This window comes from Narcine bancroftii, chromosome 3, assembly GCF_036971445.1.
Source record: "Narcine bancroftii isolate sNarBan1 chromosome 3, sNarBan1.hap1, whole genome shotgun sequence".
NCBI lineage: Eukaryota > Metazoa > Chordata > Chondrichthyes > Torpediniformes > Narcinidae > Narcine > Narcine bancroftii.
This window is the reverse complement of record NC_091471.1, coordinates 42,893,073-42,911,082: the sequence shown is the minus strand read 5'-3', so window position 1 is coordinate 42,911,082 and position 18,010 is coordinate 42,893,073.

Here is an 18,010-nt window from a genome sequence, read left to right as displayed (position 1 = left end):
GGCAGCCCTCAACCAGGTGGCACGATCAAGGGCCAGCCGATCGCAAGCCGCTCCCAAGACTAAGCCAGAGGAAGGCCAGTCCACCTGGTGTTTCTACCACCAGTGCTGGGGAGGGCAAGCCCACAAGTACCACCAGCCCTGCGGGTTTCAGGGAAATTACCAGGCCAGCCGCTGTTGATGGCTGTGACGGCTGGCCACACAAGCAGCCACCTTCATGTGACAGACAGATCTACTGATCGCCGATTCCTGGTGGACACAGGGGACACAGGGGCTGAGCTCAGCGTCCTTCCCCCCCCCCCCCCACAGCATTAGAGACTCGCACCCGATCACACGGTCCAACCCTGCAGGTGGCTAACAGCTCCACCATCAGGACTACGGCACCTGCAGGGCACAGATCCAGATCAGGAAGGAGAAGTTCCACTGGAGGTTCATCCTAGCCTCCGTTGGCACCGCACTGTTAGGGGCTGACTTCCTCAGAGCTCACGGCCTACTGGTTGACATGAAGGGCCAAAGGCTAGTCAATGCCCAAACATTCCACTCCACCTGACTGGACACAGCAGAAGCCTGCAGGTCCGAAATTGCCATCGTAGCTGATGTCAAGGAGGAGTTTAACGAGATCCTCTATGAATTCCCCACCTAATTAGAGCCATGGTTCAATGCCGCCCTGCCCCAGCATGGGGTCTTCCACCACATCACCACACAGGGCCCCCCACAGCACACTAAACCCAGACTGCTGATGCCCAAGAAGCTCCAGCAGGCAAAGGAGGAGTTCTTCAAGCTCCAGGAACTGGGAATCGTCTGGCGCTCAGACAGCGCCTGGTCATCGTCGCTCCATATGGTCCAAAAATCGCCCAGGGTCTGAAGATCATGTGGGGACTACCATCGGTTGAATGATACAACCACTCCTGACAGGTACCCGGTGCCCCACATACAGGACTTCTCTGCCAACCTCCACGGTGCACGGGTCTTCTCCAAAGTGGACCTCGTGTGGGGATACCATCAGATCCTGGTGCATCCAGCCGACATGGGTAAGACGGCCATTATCACCTCTTTCAGCCTCTTTGAGTTCCTGTGTATACACTTCAGTCTAAAGAATGTGGCCCAAACGTTCCAGCGCCTCATGGACGTGGTTGGAAAAGACCTGGACTTTGTGTTCATTTACCTGGACGATATTCTCATTGCCAGATGCAACCGTGATAAACACAAAGCCCTCCTCTGCACACTCTTTTTTCTGCTGTCATGGTCAATGCGGCCAAATGCCAGTTCGGAAAGGACTCCCTCCAGTTCCTGGGGCACACCATTTTGGCGGGTGGGGCCGCGCCAGTGACGGAGAAGGTGGCGGCTGTTCAATGATTCCCGAAACCCTCCACCTTGAAAGGCCTTCAAGAGTTCACAGGGATGGTGAACTTTTACCATCGTTTCATCTCCGGAGCCGTGTGCACCATGCGCTCATTGTTCATGCTCATGGCCACCAAAGAAAATACTTTATCATGGTCAGAGGAGCCGGATAGGGCTTTCATCGTGACAAAGGAGGCTCTAGCCAGCGTCACACTGCTGGTGCATCCACGGCCGGAGGTGCACACGGCACTCTCTGTGGATGCCTCAGCTATGGCAGTGGGGGGAGGGGTTCTGGAACACTGGCTCAGTAGACAATGGCGCCTGCTGGCCTTTTTCAGCAAGCAGCTGCACTTGCTGGAGGTCAAATACAGCGCTTTCGACCAGGAGCTCCTGGCACTGTATTTGGCCATCCGCCATTTCCACAAGGACAGGCAGTTCACAGCCTTCATGGATCACAAGTCCCTCACTCAAGCACTGGCAATGGCCAAGGATCTGTGGTCTGCCAGACTTCAGCGCCACCTTTCATACGTTTCTGAATTCACGGCCAACATCCGACACAGGGCCGGCAAGGACAATGTACTGGCGGATGCGCTCTCCCGTCCAGTCATCAACAATCTCATGCCCGTCTTGGATTACAAGCAACTGGCTCAGGCAAAGAGGAATGATGCAGAGATGCAGGCCTTGCGGACTGCCATCTGGGGCCTCAAACTCAGCGCACACTCTGGGCAGCGATTATGATGTCACAATTTACCAGGTGACTGAGCTCATGCTGCCCTCAATATATTAAAATCTTGTTCCCATCCATTTCTGATCTCAATCACTGGAGCTATTCTTAGATCCATCATGTTATTGTAAATAATTGATATTAATCCATCATGATAAAATTGCTGATTGAAAATTAAATCACAAATATTTGTATAGGAAATTTGAGGAAAATCAGAAAGTTTGATTGAACAAGATTCCTAATTTGTAAATATCTAAAATAAATGCCTATTAGAAAGTTTAAATTTTCTTTTTTACTATTCACTATGTTTAGATTGGAATATGATTCCATGTATTATTATTTCTTATAATTTAATACCAATCCAAATGTATATTATATTTAATTTATAATGTATGGTTGTATTATAAAAATAAAAATAATGTTAAAAGAAAAGAAATCTTAAATTTTGCTGAAATTTTTTCAAAAGAAGCAAATTTACCTCAAATAAAAAGATTTAAAAAATTTTTAATATCTAATCTATTCCATTACTTAAAACCTGTGTCCAACAAAGAAGGTTGAAAAAATTTATTATCTATAATAGGGATAGCAAGGGAAAAATTATGATATCCAATAAAATTTCTAAATTGTGCCCATATTCTCAACCTATGTCTCATTATTGGCTTATTTGTCAATTTAGAAAAGGGCAAATAAGGGCAAATAGGAACCTAAAATTGCGAACATGAATGATTTTTTTAGAAAATAAAATTAATTCTATTTCTGCTCAAGAAAGGCGGTCCTCTAATATATCAAAATGTAACAGTAAGAGAAGTTTACATATATTAATCATCCAATAATAAAAATTGGAAATGATAATTCCTCCATTCCTTTTAGTCTTTTTAAGATGAGCCTTATATGAGATTGTTTTCCTTGCCATATATACAAAGAAATGATCAAATCCAATAAATTTTATAAAAAGATTTAGAAATGAAAATTAGTAAAGCTTAAAAAAGATACAGAATTTAAGGTAAAAGGTTCATTCTAATCGAATTGCTGCATCCAATCATTGTAATGGACAAAGGTGACCATCCCAATAGTAATATTTTAGTCTGATTCAATAATACTGAGACATTTTCTTTCAATAGATTTTTATGATTCCTAGTAATTGTAATTCCCAGGTATCTACATTGGTCTTTCACTAACTTAAGAGGGAAATTAGAATATCTTGGAAAAGATCCCTTTAGGGTTAATAGTTCACTCTTATACAAATTTAGTTTATAATCCAAGAACTGCCTAAATTGAGCAAATAACATTAATATGTTTAGTATAGAAACCTAAGGATTTGAAATAAAGCAGAAAGGATCATCTGCATATAGGGAAACTTTATGTTCAACATTTTAATTATTCCTGTGATATTTTCTTTGGCTTGGCTTCGAGGACGAAGATTTATGGAGGGGTAATGTCCACATCAGCTGCAGGCTCGTTTGCGGGGCAGGCAGACACAGTTGCAGCGGTTGCAAGGGAAAATTGGTTGGTTGGGATTGGGTGTTGGGTTTCTCCTCTTTTGTCATTTGTCAGTGAGGTGGGCTCTGCGGTCTTCTTCAAAGGAGGTAGCTGCCCGCCGAGCGGTGAGGCGCCAAGATGCACAGTTTGAGGCGATTTCAGCCCACTGGCGATGGTCAATGTGGCAGGCACCAAGAGCTTTCTTTAGGCAATCCTTGTACCTCTTCTTTGGTGCACCTTTGTCTCGGTGGCCAGTGGAGAGCTCGCCATATAACACGATCTTGGGAATGCGATGATCCTCCATTCTGGAGACGTGACCTACCCAGCGCAGTTGGATCTTCAGCAGCGTGGATTCGATGCTGTCGGCCTCTGCCATCTAAAGTACTTCGATGTTGGAGATGAAGTCGTTCCAATGAATGTTGAGGATGGAGCGGAGACAACGCTGGTGGAAGCGTTCTAGGAGCTGTAGGTGATGCCGGTAAAGGACCTATGATTCGGAGCCGAACAGGAGTGTGGGTATGACATCGGCTCTGTATATGCTAATCTTTGTGAAGTTTTTCAGTTGGTTGTTTTTCAAGACTCTTTTGAGTAGTCTTCCAAAGGCGCTATTTGCCTTGGTGAGTCTGTTGTCTATCTCGTTGTCGATCCTTGCATCCGATTAAATGGTGCAGCCGAGATAGGTAAACTGGTTGACCGTTTTGAATTTTGTGTGCCCGATGGAGATGTGGGGGGGCTGGTAGTCATGGTGGGGAGCTGGCTGATGGAGGACCTCAGTTTTCTTCAGGCTGATTTCCAGGCCAAACATTTTGGCAGTTTCTGCAAAACAGGACGTCAAGCACTGAAGAGCTGGCTCTGAATGGGCAACTAAACCGGCATCGTCTGCAAAGAGTAGTTCACGGACAAGTTGCTCTTGTGTCTTGGTGTGAGCTTGCAGGCGCCTCAGATTGAAGAGACTGCCAGCCGTGCTGTACCAGGTGAAAACAGCGTCTTCATTGTTGAGGTCTTTCATGGCTTGTTTCAGCATCATGCTGAAGAAGATTGAAAAGAGGGTTGGTGCACAGCCTTGCTTCACGCCATTGTTAATGGAGAAGGGTTCAGAGAATTCATTGCTGTATCTGACCTGACCTTGTTGGTTTTCGTGCAGAGGAACTTTGGGGGGCATCCGATGTGCTCTAGTATTTGCCAAAGCCCTTTCCTACTCACGGTGTCGAAGGCTTTGGTGAGGTCAACAAAGGTGATGTAGAGTCCTTTGTTTTGTTCTCTGCACTTTTCTTGGAGCTGTCTGAGGGCAAAGACCATGTCAGTAGTTCCTCTGTTTGCGCGAAAGCTGCACTGCGATTCTGGGAGAACTTTTTCGGCAACACTAGATATTATTCTATTTAGAAGAATCCTAGCAAAGATTTTGCTTGCAATGGAGAGCAGCGTGATTCACCTGTAGTTTGAGCAGTCTGATTTCTTGCCTTTGTTTTTGTACAGGGTGATGATGATGGCATCACGAAGGTCCTGAGGCAGCTTTCCTTGGTCCCAGCAGAGCTTGAAAAACTCATGCAGTCTGGCATGCAGAGTTTTGCCGCCAGCCTTTCAGACCTCTGGGGGATTCCATCCATACCTGCTGCTTTGCCACTTTTCAGTTGTTCAATTGCCTTATATGTCTCTTCCCAGGTGAGGACCTCATCCAGCACTAGCCTTAAGGGCTGTTGAGGGAGCTGGAGCAGGGCGGATGCTTGGACTGAGCAATTGGCACTGAGAAGAGATTGGAAGTGTTCTGACCATCGGTTGAGGATGGAGATCTTGTCGCTGAAGAGGACTTTGCCGTCTGAGCTGCGCAGCGGGCTTTGGACTTGGGGTGAGGGGCCGTACACAGCCTTTAGAGCCTCGTAAAAACCCCTGAAGTCGCCAATGTCGGCGCTGAGCTGGGTTCGTTTGGTGAGGCTCGTCCACCACTCATTTTGGATCTCCCGGAGTTTGCGCTGTAGATGGCTGCATGCGCGACGGAAGGCTCGTTTCTTCTCTGGCCAGGATGGCTTTGCAAGGTGAGCCTGGTGGGCAGCTCGCTTCTTTGCCAGCAGCTCCTGGATTTCCTGGTTGTTTTCATTGAACCAATCCTTGTTTTTCCTGGAGGAGAAGCCCAGTACCTCTTCAGTGGATTGCAGTATGGCAGTCTTCAGCTGATCCCAGAGGGTTTCAGGGGACGAGTCCATGAGGCGGATTGCATCCTCAAGCTTTGCTTTGATGTTTGCCTGGAAGTTTCCTCTCACTTCTTCTGACTGCAAGTTTCCAACATTGAACCTCTTTCTGGGGGCTTTATTGTTCCTGGACTTTGGCTTGAAGTGAAGGTTGATCTTGCAGCGAACCAGCCAGTGGTCAGTGTGGCATTCCGCGCTGGGCATGACCCAGGTGTGGAGCACATCTTGTTTGTCTCTTTCTCGCACCAGGACGTAGTCCAGGAGGTGCCAGTGTTTGGATCGGGTAACCAAGAAAGTTAACTTATTCCAAGTTGGCTGTGAAATAGAAGCAGTATTATGGTCAGCCAAAACTTCACAGGCTTAAAAAACCTTTTTTTATGACTTTGCTCAGTCATGCTGGATGAAACAATACCACTTTAAGACCTTTTTTGCAAATTTCCAATATGATTTTGTAGTATTTTTTCAACATCTCCACCTCTTCAGGCAAAAATCTTCAACCAGCCTGATACGTTAGTCTTGATAACTCAGGTCATTCTTGTGGCGAGCCTCTCAGATGATCTTTTCTTTCTGTTTGAAATAATGGAGGTGAACAATCACCTGCTTTGTATAACAGGATAAGTTATTCAAATATATGTTTAAAAGGGGGAATAAGATTAGGTAGTTTAGGTCACTTTTCACAAGCAAACCACATTTCTAAAACAGAAACAAAGACAAGCAGAAAGAGAGACAGAAACAGAAACTGAAACAAAGAGAGAGAGAGAGAGAGAGGAAGATAAAAGCCCCAGCATTCAGTGCAAGACTGCAGAGTGAGAGGTAGCAGAGAGCAAAGCCTGCTAAAGACTCCATTTCATGAAGGATGAGTTCAGAGTTCAGCCTATTCAAAATCTCTGTAGTGGCTGGTTATTGTGTTTCTTCTGGAATAGGGGAAAAGAAGACTTTTTGCAGTAACCTGGAAGAAGGCACGTTTCTTCAGAGGGACACTTCGGTTGTTGATTGAATAAAATCAGTTTGCATGTGTGACAGAGTATATAGAGGTGTTTGTGAGATAATTTGGGAAAGGTTTGTCGTGCAGGTCACACAAAGACACTTAAAAACACAAAACTTTTGCAGGAGCTTTTGCAAGAGGGCTCAGACTCATAATGGACTGTTGTTTGCAAAAAGGCAACAAATGTAACAACAGGCAGTAGCAGCTTTGTCTGGAAAACATATTTTACTGACTGGAAGGTCATGTGATCTTTGCAGGCACAGAGGAGAGAAAAAAGCAGGCTTTGCTCTCAGAGAGGAAGGAGTGCGAGAGAGAGAGGAGAGAGACACACAGTTATCAGTTCCAGAGGGACAAGCTGGCAAGCTTTGGAAGACGGCCTGGTCAAAGGAGAAGATTGGCTGTCTGGTGTTTCCCTTGAAATAGGAGAAACAGAAAGGAACTCTGTGGTCACCTGAAAGAAAGACGTTATCATCTGGAGAACCCTGAAGGGGGCAGAAGTTGTGGATGTCCTGGAACAAGAAAAACTCTCTCTCTGAGAACCAACAAGAACCCTTCTGAGTGATAACCTGTTAAGCACCAAAACCTGGTGAACTTTATTAATGTTAGCTTCTGTGCACAGTCCAAGAATTGCCTGTAACCAGTGAGATTGGACTGTGAATCAAAGAACTTTGCTGACCTTACACACACATTACACACATGTTCGCTTAGAATTAGAAGTGGGTTAAGTAGGTTAAGTGAGTCAATAGAGATAATTTAAAGTTTGATTCTATTTTCATGTTCAAAGATAATTAAAAGCAACTTTTGTTTAAGTAACCCTTTGGTGTGGTGCATATCCATTGCTGCTGGGCTTTGAGTCCTTAGGGCTCATAATACTTGGTCTGTCTCCAGAAGATGACTTTGGAAATGATGTAAACTACTAAGTAGTTTGGTGAAAAATTGTACAGGTGACTGCCATTTCTCAATGTCCTCTTTTAGTCCCAAGATATGGATAACATTACATCTGCTCCAGGCTGACAGTTTGACCAGGTGCAACTTTTGTATTGGTGGTGGCCATTTTCTTCGCTTCTAACATTTCCATTCTGTTATTCACAGAACTCCTCTCAATCTCTATAGCCATCTGCATAGCATTCAGGTGCTCCTCTAATATTGAAACAGATGCTAAAGTTTTTCAAGCTTATTCTCTACCTCAGTGTAGAATAGTTTCATGGGATCTATTAATTTTTCCATAAATTCTTGGGATTGAATCTTCATCATTCTGGAAACTGTATTAATAATGGTCATCTCTTCATCTTCAACTTCCTTCTTCTCTTTCTCTGCCTTGGCTGCTTTCCTGGACATTTTCTTGGTCGTAGTAATAGTAACAAACAGGTAAACAAAACTTTAACCACTTTGGTATATAAAAAAAGTTGAGATTAAAAGTGGAAATTGTTAAAAATTGGCAGGAGCTACCACAAATTACTTCATGTAGTCACCAGCTGGAAGTCCTGCTATAGTAAATTTAACAGAATTTTTTTTTAAATTGACATAGTTATAACTTTCTGTTTTGCTCAGTACATTGGAAATCTGATAGCTGTTTATTCTCAGTTACACAGGTGCCATAAGAAAAATAAATATGTGTCCTTTCTTTGTGCATTTTTTCTTAAATGGATATGTGTAGATGAAAAATTGTAGAGAATATTCAGTTTTTCCTAAGGGCAGGTTTCCTGCCTCTTTGTAAAACTTGTTAAAATATCTGATCTTTTGTCATGCTTTCAGGTTTCTTGTTAATGCTTCAAGGCACCTCCGATGTTTGACAAAGCAACTATGCAGAAGTGAGCAGATTTAAACATTTCCTCTAAAATAATAACAATTATTAGTGATTTTTGACATTTTTTTGTCATTTGTTTTTAAATTTAGGGACACAGTAATAGGCCCTTCCAACCCAAGAGCCATGCCATCCAAATACATTGATGTGACTAATTAACCTACCAACCCAATATGATTTTGGAGGGTGGGATAAAAACCGAGTACCCAGAGGAAACCCAGGGAGAACTTTAAAATTCCTGATTGACAGCATTGGATATGAACCCAGGTCACTGGCGCTACAATAGTGTTGCACTAACTGCTGTGTTAACCATTCTCCAATTAAATTAATTTTGTGTTGAAATATTTTATTGGCTTTTAAGAGTTTGATTTACAGTAAAGTTTAACATGTATATGTTCATATTAATGTAAAACAGTCTTCCTATATCTTGTCTTTAATAGAAGCATACATGCACTAATACATATTGATATTATCATAAAGAAACGTAAATTGCTCATTCAGAGCTAGTTATCATTTTTTCTTTCTTTTTCTTCTTTGGCTTGGCTTCGCGGACGAAGATTTATGGAGGGGTAAAGTCCACGGCAGCTGCAGGCTCGTTTGTGGCTGACAAGTCCGATGCGGGACAGGCAGACACGGTTGCAGTGGTTGCAAGGGAAAATTGGTTGGTAGGGGTTGGGTGTTGGGTTTTTCCTCCTTTGTCTTTTTCTCTGAGAAAATATCATTATCATGGTTGCAGAGACTGATAAGCACCAAAGAGAACTCAGACAATGAATGAGAAACTGGAGTTATTCAATGGATCAGGCAGACTTCACAGAAGGAAATGGTCAGTCAATGTTTGGATTAAGATCCTTTGTCAAGATCTTTATAACGAGCATAGTATTTGTTTCCTGAACATTTTTTTGCAAACGTGAGGTTCTTGCTAGAAATACTGATAATATCTCAGGCGATTCCTGTTTCTATTTTGTGCTTCCAGTGCAAGGCATGATCAGACACCCTCAATATGTGCTGGTTGAGACCAGATGTTTGAGCGTTTTGAGTTTTTATAAGAACAGTATACTTCTGGGTTTTTTTGCATGGCACCAACAATAGATAGATTTATACCCCTGTCTTGTTGTAAAGGCATAAAAGTTGTAGCACTTTTCTAACATAGCCTAATGTAAGCTTCAGGAATAAAATCTCAACCTTTTTGTTTCAGGAAGTTTGTATCAGAAGTAGCTTCTCTGGATTCTCCCAATGTCAAATCCACTTCACCATGAACAGTGATCAACTGAAAACTGAACCTTGCTGACTAACCTCCTGTGTGGAACCTTATGAAAGGCCTTACTAAAGTTCACATCGGCAACATCGACAGCCTTTCCTTCATCAACTTTCCTGATAACCTTCTTGAAATTGTTAAACATGACCTACCTTGCACAAAGCCATGTTAACTATCTCTAATCAGTCCCTGACTATCCAAATACTTTTATATCCAATCTCTTAGAACAACTTCTAATAACTTACCTTTGACTGATGTCAGGCCCATTGGCCTATAATTTCAGGGGTTAGTTTTAAAGCCTCCAGCAACACATCTATGGCTAAGAACATTTTAAATATATCTGCCAAGGCCTCTGCAATTTCAACACTTGCCTCCCTCAAAGTCTGAGCAAATACCTTGTTAGGCCCTTGGAATTTATTCATCTTGATTTGCTTTAAGACAGAGGACTCCACTTCTTGTTCAAACTGTATCAGTTGCATAACCTGACTGCTTGCTTTCCTTACTTCCCTTGAATCTGTGCCAGTTTCCTAAGTAAATACAGATGTAAAATATAATTCTCCTTGTGGCGATACAACTACTGGACTGTCAGTGACTGCCTGCGCCTGTCCACACTCCTGCACTGCTTACTGCAGGGGGAAACCCACTGTACTTGCAGGGAGGTAACCTGGGAGACTAGCTCCACCTACTCCCTGACAATCTGTGGTGCTACATCAAGGCTCATGCTGCCCCCTGGGCAGGAGAAGAGCACATGGAGCTAGAAAGGATACAGAACCTGGTGTGCAAGTTTTAAGTTAATTAAAGCCTGTAGAACAGCTTTTCGTTGTTTGTGCCTGTTTGTTCACACTACAGGGCACCACAATCCCTCAACTCTTCTGGCTCCATACCTAGCCTACCACTCTACAAGAGGACCAATTTTGTCTCTGACTATCCTTTTAATATACCTGTAGAATCCTTGTCTGCCACAACAACCTCACATCTTCTTTTAGCTCTCCTGATTTCCCGCTAAAGGATTTTCTTGAATTTTTTACACTCCTCAAGACCTTCCATTAGACCATAAGCATAGGAGCATAAAAAGGCCATTCAGCCCATTGAATTTGCCCCAAAATTTAATCATGAGCTGATCCATTTTCCCACTCAGCCTCGCTGCCTGGCCTTCTCCCCGTGATCTTTGATGCCCTGACTAATCAAGAAACTATCAATATCCATCTTAAATAAACCCAATGATCTGGCCTCCACAATCACCTGTAGCAATGAATTCCAAAGATTTACCACTCTATGGCTGAATAAATTCCTCCTCATCTCAGTTCTAAGCAGTCACTTTTCATTCCTGAAGTTGTACCCTCTTGTCCTAGGTTCTCTCTCCATGCGAAACAACTGTTCTACATTTACATTTCAACATTCAAAATATTTCAATAAGATCTCACCTACTGTATATTTCAGCATATAAATTGACCAGTGTATGTCGACCCCCATTTTTCAGCCTAATTTTAAGGGTTTTATGGTATATCTGCATATAATCCAACCCTCATTTTTCGAGCTGTCCAAATTAAAAAAAAAACTTCAATCGCAAGTCACAGAGCTGTAAATTAAGTAAGTAAAAAAATACCTTGGTCTACCAGACAGCAACGGCAATGGCCCACAGAGCTGGAACGCCAAAATTGCACTCCCGGCGAGAGCAGGAACCTTGGCCTACCAGGCAGGAGCCTCAATGGCAATATCAGGGTTCCAGGTAGGACCGGTTATCGTGGCGCACAGTAGTTGGGAGGTGTTGGGGAGTGGCGGCACCAGCGGTGGGGAAGTACTTTCAGTGGGCTGCTCCAACAATGGCCAGTCTACTTGAGCTTCCCTTCTTTTTTAGATTTGCTGCTGGCTCTTATCTGTATCACAAACTCCAACTAATTTGCAAGGATCTTTGATTGATTCAAGCTCACCTCATAGAAAACACTGATTCAAACTCACCTCATAGAAAACACTGCTCCTGACACTCACCAGTTGCCGAGGTTCTTGCCCTGCTTCTATTTAATCTCACTTGTTGCTATGGAGAACATGGACAAATTGATTGGAAACACCAACAGGTATTCACCTCTTTTTTTTCCTCTTTCACTTCTTTGCCACTTAAAACATGCATGTTTTTAAAGTTTTCATTGTTCTGATGAAAAGTACCACTTTTTCCACTGAATATTCCGAGAATTTTCATTTTTTTAAAAACTTTTGAGTATGATAAGAAATTGGTGAATGTAACCAGTTAGATGCTGTAAAATTCTTAAGATTATTAATAGCCTATATTGAATTTTTCTGAAGGCCTCATAAGACAACCATACAATTAGTATATTTAATTTAATGTAGGATGCTGATACCTAGTTACATCCTTGTCTTGCCAGTGAAAAAGATAGAGCCACATTTCCTGCAGGATTCAGGCCCAAAACGTTAACTATGTATCTTGACATCCTATGGGCACTGTGGAACCTATTGAGTTTCTTCTGTGTATTAACTACAATCATGGCCTCTGCAGAATTTTTTGCTTCACCTCACATTTCTCGTGGTCGGTCTTTTATCTGCAATGTAACATAGAAACAGCTGCAGGGTAGCGTAAATGAATAATGAACAATAATCTCTTGCAATGCTGCCTTACTCTCAGAGCCTCTTACCTTTGTGCTCTTTCTCCTCTTCTGTTGCTATGCAGAATAAGGACACATCTATTGGAAAGGGCATAATTGTATTGCATTTGTTCACCAAAACACAGAAATGCTGCAGGAACTCAGGCAGTCTCGCAGCATCCATATGAGGTAAAGATATATTATCGGCATTTTGGGCCTCAGCAATTCCTCAAGTGAAAAATATCAGTGTCAGAATTTAAAAATGGAGAAAGGCGTGATAGGAGAAAAAGTGAGAACTTTTTCTTTGCTCTCTGAGACAGAGGGAAAGGGAGGAGAGAGGGAGAGAGAAAGAGAGAGAGAGAGAGTCAGAGACAGATGGAGACAAAGAGAGACAGAGCTAGAGGTACTCCATATAAAGCCAACCACTCTGATCCTCAAGGAGACTAATTTTGTCCCTTACTGTCCTTTTTGCTCTCAATATACCTATAGAAACCCTTAGGTTTTTCCTTCACATTATCTGCCAAAGCAACCCCGTGTCTTCTTTTGGACTTCCTGATTTGTTTCTTGCATTTTTAATGCTCCTCAAGTACCCCATTTGCTCCATGTTGCCTGTAGCTACTATACACCTCTCTCTTCTTCCGAACCCGATCCCCAATATCCCTCGAAAACCAAGCTTTCCTATGCCAGTTGAGCTTGTTTTTAATCCTGACAGGAACATACAAACTCAGTAATCTCAAAATTTGACCTTTGAAGGTCCTCCACTTACCTCGCACATCCTTGCCTGAAAACAACATCCCAATCTATGCATTCTATTCCTCAAAATTAGCCTTTCTAAAATTAAGAATCTCAACCTGAGGTCCACACCTATTCTCCATAGTTAACTTGAAACTAATGTTATTAGGATTACTGGACACAAAATGTTCCCCTACACATACTTCTGTCACCTATCCTGTCTTGTTCCCTAATATGAGATCAAGTATTGCATTCTCTTTAGTTCGACAGATTTGACAAACTCAAAGCCATCCAGCAGTATGGAGTCCCAGTCAATATGTGGAAGATTAAAACCCTTACTATCACAACCTTATGTTTTCTGCAGCTGTCTACTATCTCTCTACAGATTTGCTTTTCCAATTCTCGTTGACTATAGGGAGGTCCATAATACCACACCATGAGTGTGGTTATATCTTTTCTGTTCCTCAGCTCCACCCATATAGCCTCAGTAGATGAGCCCTCTGGCTGTCCTGCCTGAGCACAGCTGTAATATTTTCCCTGATGAGCAATGCCACCACTCCCCCTTTCATCCCACCTGTTCTATCGCGTCTAAAGCAATGGAAGCCCAGAACATTGAGCTGCCATTCCTGCCTCTTCTGCAACCAAGATTCACTAATATCCACAATGTGCCAATCCACACTCTAAGCTTGTCTGCCTTTTCTACAATATTGCATTAAAATAGATGTGCTTTAGAATATTTTCACAATGTACAACCCCTTGACTTCTAAAGGTGCATGCAATAGTCATATTGTAGCAAGTGTGCAGTGAATAAAGCACAACAAAAATTTCTGAGCTGAACCAACAGAACTGTTTATTGGAATCTTTGCAGGAGTTTAAATAATTACAGCTGGCACCCTATCACAATCAGCTGACCTCTGAAGTCACGCACCTCCCAGAGTTCTTGGTGCCTCCAGGCCACCAAGAACTCCTGATCCTGTGGGGGCCCACAACTACAGATGCTGGTTTGATAATGGAGTGGTGCAGTTTACTACATAACCCCCCCACCCCCAAACCAGAGTTCAGAGGCGAATCTGTAATTTCGCCTGCACCCGCACCACCCGCACCAGTTGCGTGCCTTGCATGCCACCCTCACCAGTTGAACTAGGTCCACATGTGCCAGCTTAAGGCGATCTACCAAAACTGTTTCTTGCCTGTGGCCAATGTCTATAACAAACATCATTCCATAGCACCATTACAATGCCATCTTGTGTGCATCCCTGTGCAGGAATACATAAAGGCAGTTCTTGAGTACAGGTGGAATGTATAAAGTCATAGACCCATGCCAGGTGGCCAGGATAGGAGCCAGTGTACCCACAGAATGAAATCCTCTGGGACTGTTGGGAGGCTCTGTAAACTAATTCAGTGGAGGACATATCTAGATCTTCCTTCAGTGTGGTACAGATACTAAAAGAACCCAAGGCAGTTCATCTATCCAATCTGGTCCCTTAAGTTGTGCCATGAGAGCCATCTTCATATGATGGAGAAAATGTTTCATTAAGCCATTGGACTAGGAATGATAGGCCGTAGACTGATGCATTTGGGTGCCCAGCAACAGTACGATTGTGGAACGTAACACAGTATTAAACTGAGCTCCTCTGTTGGAGGAATATGCATGGGTAGTTCAAAACACACTATACCATTGGCGATGCTGAGGCAGAGGTGTCGGCGAGCGGGACAACCTCTGGCCATCACATGAACCTATTTACTATTATGAAGAGGAGAGTAGCTCCTTTGGACAGGGGCAACGTGCTGACCATGTCCACAAGGATGAGATGAAACCTGTACTGTGTGGGTGCCAAAACCTGTTGTGGGGCTTTGGTGTGGCACTGAACTTTTGAGGTCTAGCAATGGATGTGTGTCCTTGCCCAGGCACTGATTTGCTTGCGCAGGCCATGCCACATGAATTTGCCCTCTACGAGCCTTGTTGTCGTCTTAACCGAAGGGTGGGATAAACTGTGTATGGCATCAAACTCCTGACATCGCCACGTAGCAGATGCAATGGGCTTCGGTTGGCCGGTGGATACGTCACAAAATAGGGAGGAATTTTCTGGACCAAAATGGATGCCTTCCAATTTCAGTCCCGCTATGGCAGTGCAATACATGGCCATCTCCTCATCTTCCTAATGAGCTGCTGCCAAAGCCGTGTCGTCTATACCAGGAGCAGGCAAACGGAGGGAAGTGATGGTGGTGCAGGTTAGCATGTCGGTGACTAGATGTGTTTCATTGTAGTCGTAAACTCTGAAATATAGGAGAGTTGACATGCTGACCATATATCTGACATCTTGGTGAAGGCGAAAGTCAATGACTTGTGATCCATGTAGACCGTGAACCCTCTGCCCTCTAAGAAATAGTGAAAGTGCCATATGGCCAAGTAGAGGGCAAGGAGCTCCCTGTCAAAAGCACTGTACTTTTGCTCTGGTGGTCTCAAATGACAACTGAAGAAAGCTGGGGGTTTCCAGATGCCGTTGATGAGCTGCTCCAGGACCCCACCTACTGCAGTGCCTAACACCTCCATTTTCAGAGCCGTTGGCATATCAATCCTCAGGTGCACAAACATAGTGGCTTCCGCTAGCATTCCTTGACTTGTTGGCGGCCATGAGAAGAGGGCCCTTCTTTCATGAACGTGTGTCTGGCCTGGAGGAGGGAAGCATGCTAACCTCCACTCCAGTGTCGACAAAGAACTGACGGCCTGAGTGCCAATCCCAGAGTAAAAGGAGGTTGTTCTTGTGGCCAACCATTGTGGCCACTACTGATGGGTGGCTTTGGCATTTCCTGGATGCCTGCGGGGGATGGCAGTGGCAGGATGAAGTTCCCCATCTCTGAAGGTAATAGCACCATTGCTCTGTCTAAGCTGCATCTAATCGAGTCTGACACCAGAGTGGGCAGGGTTCATTCCCTTTGCTGAGGCACTGCTACACGCCCAACCAAAAGTCTACCATGTTGCTTAGCATGCCACAGCTCATCAGCATGGGATGCTAGATGATGGATGTCATTAAAGTCTTGGTCTTCAAGCAGCAAAAGGACGTCTTATGGCATTTTCTCGAGAAAAAGTTGCTGGAAAAATAGACAGGGCACGGGGGTGGTACGAAAGGATTGGAGTGTGGCGCATGTGGTTCCTCTGTTTAAGAAAGGGTCCAAATGCAAACCTGGGAATTATTGGCCTGTAAGTCTGACATCTGTGGTGGGCAAGTTGATGGAAAGTGTTCTGAGGGATGCTATTTACAAATTTTTGGAGGTACAGGGATTGATATGGAGTAATCAGCATGGTTTTGTCAGGGGTAGATCATGCTTGACAAACCTGATTGAGTTCTTTGAGGGGGTTACAAAAAAGGTTGATGAAGGGAAAGCTGTGGATGTTGTCTATTTAGACTTTAGTAAAGCTTTTGACAAAGTTCCCCACAGGAGGTTAGGAAAAAAGGTGGAGGCATTAGGTATAAATAAGGAGGTAGTGAAATGGAATCAGCAGTGGTTGGATGGGAGGTATCAGAGAGTAGTGGTAGAAAATTGTTTGTCCAATTGGAGGCCGGTGACTAGTGGAGTTCCTCAGGGTTCGGTCCTGGGTCCACTATTATTTGTTATCTTTTCTTTTTTTTTTCTTTGGCTTGGCTTCGCGGACGAAGATTTATGGAGGGGGTAAAAAGTCCACGTCAGCTGCAGGCTCGTTTGTGGCTGACCAGTCCAATGCGGGACAGGCAGACACGATTGCAGCGGTTGCAAGGGAAAATTGGTTGGTTGGGGTTGGGTGTTGGGTTTTTCCTCCTTTGCCTTTTGTCAGTGAGGTGGGCTCTGCGGTCTTCTTCAAAGGAGGCTGCTGCCCGCCAAACTGTGAGGCGCCAAGATGCACGGTTTGAGGCGTTATCAGCCCACTGGCGGTGGTCAATGTGGCAGGCACCAAGAGATTTCTTTAGGCAGTCCTTGTACCTTTTCTTTGGTGCACCTCTGTCACGGTGGCCAGTGGAGAGCTCGCCATATAATACGATCTTGGGAAGGCGATGGTCCTCCATTCTGGAGATGTGTGGAAAATTGGATAAGCAAGTTTGCGGATGACACAAAGATTGGTGGTGTTGTGGACAGTGAGGTAGATTACCGTAGATTAAAAGGTGATTTAGGAAGGCTGGAGGTGTGGGCTGAGAAATGACTGATGGAATTTAATACAGATAAGTGTGAGGTGCTACATTTTGGAAAGGCAAATTTAAATAGGTCATATACATTGAATGGTAGACAATTGAGGAGTGCAGAGCAACAAAGGGATTTAAGAGTTATGGTAAATAGTACCCTTAAGGCTGATACTCAGGTAGATGGTGTGGTGAAGAAGGCATTTGGAATGTTGGCCTTCATAAATCGGAGTATTGAATTCTAGAGTAGGGAGGTTATGATGAAATTGTACAAGGCATTGGTGAGGCCAAATTTGGAGTACTTTGTATAGTTTTGGTCACCAAATTATAGGAAAGATATAAACAAAATAGAGAGAGTGCAGAGAAGGTTCACAAGAATGTTGACAGGATTTCAGGGTCTGAGTTACAGGGAAAGGTTGTGCAGACTGGGGCTTTTTTCTCTGGAGCGTAGAAGATTGAGAGGGGACTTGATAGAGGTGTTTAAGATTTTAAAAGGGACAGTCAGAGTAAATGTGGATAGGCTTTTTCAATTAAGAAAGGGGGAGATTCAAACTAGAGGACATGGTTTAAGATTGAAGGGGGAAAATTATAAGGGGAACATGAGGGGAAATTTCTTTACGCAGAAGGTGGTGGGGATGTGGAATGAGCTTCCGGCAGACGTGGTCGAGGCGGGATCATTGGTTACATTTAAGGAAAGACTGGATCGTTACATGGATAGGGGACTAGAGGGGTATGGACCGGGTGCTGGTCAGTGGA